This window comes from Pinus tabuliformis, chromosome 5_2 (genome assembly GCF_031772625.1).
Source record: "Pinus tabuliformis cultivar Carrire ecotype Pingquan chromosome 5_2, CPIR1, whole genome shotgun sequence".
Classification (NCBI taxonomy): Eukaryota; Viridiplantae; Streptophyta; class Pinopsida; order Pinales; family Pinaceae; genus Pinus; species Pinus tabuliformis.
In genome coordinates, this window is record NC_142306.1 from 50,982,704 (window position 1) to 50,989,762 (window position 7,059).

Genomic DNA, 7,059 nt, shown 5'->3' on the forward strand with positions numbered 1-7,059 from the left:
TGCAACAACTCAACAAGATCTAGGATCTTATTTAGGTGACGAGACTGAAATCACATACATGGAAAGGAAATGTAAAGCTTCTATTGCAAGTACTAGTTCTTATAGTAAGCCTATTGATCCTTAAAATTATTAAGAAAGAAATGAGCTTTTCTATATTAGGGTCATCAAAAAACATGCCAAAGTTAATACCTTTTTTAGATAGTGGATCCCAAACTAACCTTATTTCTCAAGCTATTATAAAGAAAATAAACTTAGAAACTATACCTCATCCTATGCATTACCCTTTGGGTTGGGTATGTGACAATGATAAATTACAAGTGACAAGAAAATGTAAACGTGAATTCAACATCACTACAAACTTTATTGATGAGGTAGATCTTGATGTTGTACCACTTGACATATGTGGGATTGTTTCAGGGAGTCCATACTTGTATGACCAAAAATCAATATTATATCGTCACGAGAACAAAAATAATCTTTTTTAAAATGGACGTGAGTATATTGTTAGAGCACATCGTAAGAAGATGAACTTCTCTCTTGTAAGTGCAGGTCAAATGAAAAGGCTTGTGAATGCTAGTAAGAATTTTGTATTGTTGATGGTTAAACCCAAAGGTATTGTTGAATATGAAGCTTTCCAAGGATGTGATGCAAAAATAAACCATTATTTGGTTGAAGTTGTTAACACATATAATAATATTTTCTATGAATCTAAAGGGTTGCCTCCTAAAAGAGGAATCCAACATGACATTGAATTGCAAAAGGATGCACCTCTTCCAAACATTGGCATGTACAAAATTCCAGTTTTGGAGAATGTGGAGATCAAAAAGAAAATTCAAGAACTTCTTGACAAAGGGGTAATTAGACCAAGTACATATCCTTTTGAGTCTCATATTTTCTTGGTTCCAAATAAGGATAGTACATGGTGCATGTGTGTGGACATTAGATCTTTGAAAAAAATCATGTAAATAATCGCTATCCTCTTCCTCGTATTGATGATTTGTTGGACTAACTGGAAGATGTTGTTTATTTCACTAAGTTAGAGTTAAGAAGAGGTTATCATCATATCGGGATTGTTGAAGGTAATATTTGGAAGATTGCTTTCAAGAAAATACAAGGTTTGTTTGAATGATTAGTTATGTCGTTTGGGCTTTGAAATGCACTTCCAACATTTATGAGAGTTATGAATGACATTTGAGACCATTCCTTGATGATTTTGTCATAGTATACTTAGAGGATAGTATGATTTTCAGTAAGACTTGTGAAGAGCATGTCAAGCATATTAAACAAGTTTTAGATGTCTTAAAGAAAGAGAAATTATATTTTGAAGATGTCTATGTGTGAATTTGGAAAAACCTCTTTAGTTTATTTGGGTCATATTGTTGGATGGGGTGAATTGAAGATTGATCCCGCAAAGGTTAAAGTCATTGTGAATTTGCCTAAGACGAATAATGTAATATATTTTAGTATTATTTTGGGAGAATCCAAGTATTGGAGAAATTTTATAGCTAATATTTCACTAATTGCAACTCCACTACATGCTTTGACAAGTGTGAAATAGTTCTTCCACTGGGGAGGTAAGCAATAGAAAGCATTCATTACTCTAAAAGAGAAAATCAGTACAACACCAATCCTTGCACTTCCATATCTTAAGTAGATATGTGAAATTCAAACCGATTCAAGTGATTATGCCATGGGAGTAGTTTTGATGCAACATTGTAAGCCTATTTGTTGTCTTTATGAAACTTTTACCAATATGGTAATTAACTATCCAGCTAATGACAAAGAGTTTTATGCTTTTGTACAAAGCATGAAAAAATGGAAGCATTGTTTGATGGGAAAAGAAACGATTATTCATACAAACCATCAACATTTGCAATATTTACAATCGCAAACCAAGCTAAAACAAGCTAGACATTTCAGGTGGCTGGGATTTCTACAACAGTTCCATTTCGTAATTAGATATAAGAAAGGTATATACAACAAATTTTTTGATATGTTTTCAAGGACTATTGTTAATGGATATGTCATTCTTAAGCATAACTCAATCATGCATGAAAGTTATATTGAATATTATTCTCAAGATGACGATTTTAAATATATTTATGCAACTTTGTGTCAAGGAAATCATGTTGAAGAGTTGTATTATCATGTTCATAACAAGTTGTTGTATCATATTGGCAAGTTGTGTGTTCCACACAGTGAAAGAGTCAACATTATAAGGGAAGCTCATACTTCTCTTATTGTTGGACACTTTGGCCTAGGAAAAATAGTTGCACAATTACAGAGGTATTTTTATTGGCCTTGCATGAATGAAAGTGTGTCATGATATGTAAAAGGATGTTCTATACGTGCTACTAGCAAGGCTAGCAATAGAAAGTTTGTTTTGTATAATCCAATTGTTATTCCTTCTCGTCCTTAGGAAAGTATTTATATGGATTTTTTAGGGGGACTACTAATGTAAAAGAAAGGTCATGATTATATTTATGTTGTTGTAGATCATTCCAACAAAATGTTTGTGTTGATGCCATGTAAGAAATAGGTACAGCCGAACAAATCGCAAAGATGTTCTTCCAAAATGTATGGGTACATTTTGGGTTGACCACTTCTATTATTTCCTATCGAGATTCTCAATTTTTTGGGAAATTTTTGTCAAGTTTATGGGATCTCGTAAAAGCTAAGTTAAAGAAGAGCAAAACATTTCATCCACAAATTGATGGGCAGATAGAAGTGGTAAATAGAACAGTAGTACATCTCTTTTACTGATACTGTAGCAAGAATCCTAAGCTTTGGGATGGACACTTACATTATATCTAGCATGCCTTCAATAGAGCCAAGTACTCTTTGACTAATACATCTCCATTTGAAGCATGTTTGGATATTTACCAAAATACCCCTTAGATTTTATATTTGGGAAATATGTTGTGGTGGATGGACACGATGATGTAGATAAGGCCACGTGCTTCATTAAATAGATTCAATTAGTACATCAAATGGTACAAGAACAATTGGAGAAGAGTTAAGAAAAGTAAAAGGAAATACATGATAAACATAGAGTTGACTACAACTTTCAGGTGAGATCAAATTTGGATTTATGTCAGCAAGGAAAGGCTCCAAAGAGAAGGTAAAATCTCAAACCAATCAGATATGGTCCATTTAAAATCTTGGATAAGATTGGCAATAACTCCTTCGAATTATATTTACCACCATACATGAAAAATTATTCTTTTGAAAATGTAGAAAACTTAATATTATATGACCCTCCTATGATTGAAGATCAAGGAGAGAATGTTCATATTCGAACACTAGAAGATTTCTCTCCTGGATACTTAATAATTGTAGCAAGATATTATTCTTGACAGGAGGATAAGGACTTCATGAATATGCAATGTAGATTACCTTCATGTGGGGCTCAAGGGAACTAATCCAAGTAAGGCTAAGTGGATTGATGTTAGTAGAATGAGCGAGTTATACCCTCATCTAATTTCTAACTAAAAACGTCATTTTGGTGGTCCAAAAGCTTCTAGTGGGAAGCAATGATCTACAGGATTAGAAAAATGTTCAAAATTGAAAGTATTATAAATCACTCGGAACTAATGCTAGATCATAATTCTCATTGTCCTGAACCCAATGTCACTTGAATTTCCTCAAACCAACATCGTATGCTCAAGATATTGCATTCGGAAGTTTTGGCCAAACAACGAAAAATTGCACAGTAGGACTGGCTGGGTTGCTGACTAGGCAGACCATATGTTGGTGTCAACAGTTGACTGGGAAGGCGTAGTAGAAAGGATGAACCAACTCGAGCTCGACAAGTGGCAGGACCAAACTAAGGCAAGTGGTGGTTTTTCATTGGTTGGTCTGATTGTGATGTGGGCCAATTATGAGGCATGACGTGGCCCAATAAGAAGACGCCATGTGGCACTCCATGGTTAAACAAACTTTTTGTAAAGAATCCTAATGCCCTCAATGGGGTTCCACCCCTCGACCTACCACAACACAAATCTAAGCTTTATTGTTGATCCATTACATTAGTTCTTAACCAATATTGGTCCACGATTATATTTCAATTATGGTGTTTAGCATGTTGGGGAAAGGGGATGAGGCACTTGGCCCCAGCCCCTAGCCATACACCAACACATGACCACGTAGAGGAGAGGATGGTGAGGGGGATGGGGACTAGGCCCTAGCCCTAGTCACATTGAACTTAGGTGACCACCAGCAGAGTTAAAGAGGTGGGGGCGAATAGGTAAGTCTGACCCCTAGTTCCAATTATGCCATATGACCAATACCGCGGTGGAGGGGCGGACCAAGTGACACCTGGCCCATGTCGTCCCCCACTCCCATAAACCACTATGTGACCATATGCCAAGATAGGAGGGAGTATATCAATGGGCATGGGCAGTTAGCCCAACCCCCAACCACATGACAGCCCATGTGACCTTGACTAGTGCTTAAGGGACATTGGCATGGTTAAGGAGGCAGCTTTTTTCCACATTTACGATGGTAATTACATTGGCGCCAGGCAAAATTGTCACTCAGTGGTTGGAAGAAGTGTGAAAATCATAAAATGATTATCCAAAATTGTAGATTCGCAGAACATTTACCAGAACATTGAACCTCTTTGAGCTCAGAAAGAGCCTAGATGGGGGTTTTTGAGCATTCTAAATCCTAAATTTTTACAATTTGAGCAATGTAAATTGATTTAATTTCATATTTGAGCACATAATTGAAGAGGCCCAACATTAGAAGTTAGACCTAGAGACGTAGACCTCGAGAGCTAAACTCTGTTATCAAATTTTTGTTTTTTGTTGTTGTTCATGGTTCCTTTTTCTATGTTTTATTTGTAGAAACTAATTTTTAAAACATAAAGTTTATGTACTTTTCAACTTGATCCATTGCTCATAAAATATAAAATTGCTTTCAAATTTTAAATAGACCTTCAAGATTTTAATATCAGATTAAAGCATGGGCATCAGAGAGCTACATGTTGGGAGCTCCAACCAAAGAACTGACCAGAGGACCAGAAAGAACCTAAAAACAAACCTGTTAGTCAAGTAAATAAATGAGAAAGCTAGCTACAAGAACAGAGCCCATCAATTTGGTTGGGTAAGAGATGGGTATCATTTTTAACTAGTTGAGCATGGCCACATTTTGTATATATCATGTTGCAAAATTATTGTAAAAGTGATGAAGTGTTTTTCATCGCTTATGAAAGAAACATGGTGATATTTTTGGCCCTTTTGTTAATAGTTGGGGTATTGGTTTCTATTATTGTTTTGATGTAAAATTGACCAAAGGAAGTGCTATAAAGTCTTGGAAAGTATGGGTTTTTTCTTGGGTCATTGTTGGTCTTGTAAAAGAACATGTATGTTGCTAGTTGTATTACAGGTTTGCATACGGTACAGGTGTCGGTTCATCGCTTATGGCTTTGAAGAACAAAGGTGAAGGAGAATGAAGTGTGGCATGTCAGGGCACTTATTGTGCAGATGAGGAAGTATAGCATATTGCAAATTTTGTTCATGATTTTGGAGGACCCAAAGCTCCTCAGTGGGGAGGAATGATCAAGGTGAGAGGGCACACGAAAGCCTCAAAAATCAAAATCTTCGAATTTCATCAAAACTAGTACCAAAATCTAGAGCTCATCATCTTGATTCCAATGGTGCAAACAACACTCAAATCTGAGTTCGCAATGCCAAATTATTGCAGTTGGAAGTTCACAAGTTAAAGCAAGAAAATGGTAGAGCATACATGGTCATTGAATAGCCGATTATCCAATGGCACATGGCTCTATTTCATTGGCTTCTTGCACCTGCAAACAACAAAAATAAAATAAAAAATATTAAAATTACATATAAGGCAAACTACATTAAAAAAAACCAAAATATATATTATGATAACCAAAAAAATCAAGAGTTGTTATATTAGACATAATTATGTTAATCATAGTGATAACCACCTAAACCTAACCTTGGAGGTCAAATGAAAACCAACGAGTATATATGAAATGTTGGTAATCCATATTAAAATGATATGATTTTGTTACATATAGTCATAGCATATATTAACCATATTATACCAACAAAAATGAAAATTAGTTAGGTCATTGACATATGACGAATGACCATTATACATGGAATAACCCAATTGGTGGTCAAAATGTTTGGTTATAATACAGTTATGGTTCCAATGACGGTAAACCAAACTTGGCTATATGATATATTTGTGGAGTTACATTTTAAAAATGGGTTTGATGGGTTTTGAACCCCAACCAACCCACCAACAAACAACCTCCAATATTATGTGTTCACTGACCTACCAGCTAGCAGGCTCTTGATGTTATCACAAAAAATTGATCATCTAGCCATAATTTACTAGATGGGTCGAGGTACACCATGTAGGGCCAAATTTACCATTGTAAAATTGCTTTCACTGTGAGAAATTACTTAATAAACCACATTTGTAAAGTCATTTATAATTAAGCCCATGAAGAATAATTAAATAAATAACTGTTTATTTAATTATCTTCTAGGTATAATTAATTAAACCATTTTTTAATAATATTCCTTGTCACATTTGACACAATTATGAAAATAAATAGGTCAATCATTAATTATCTTATTTTTATCTAGGAATAATTAATTAATCCCTAATTAGTTATTATTCCTTGTCAAGTTTGACCAAATCCCTTAGGAATAATTAAATAAATCATTATTTGTTTATTATTCCTTAACCATGTTTCTTGAGATGATAAATGAATCATTTATTTATTTATTATTTCTAAATGAAAGTTTATATACTTTTTCCCTCTAAACCAAATATAATAAAATATTCCAAATGTTTAATTCTAGAATGGGGTTAATAATATTTTATTATTGCTCATTATTCAAGGATAACATAATATTTTGTTATAAATATAAGGGTTTTCCATTCATTATTCACTTTTGATTATTTTCATTGTTTCACTCATTGTTGCAGCTCTTATTATTATCATTGTCGCACACTATCTTTTTCATTTGAGTTACCATTGAGCTCAAACATTTTGTTTGCTAGGTTTTACAC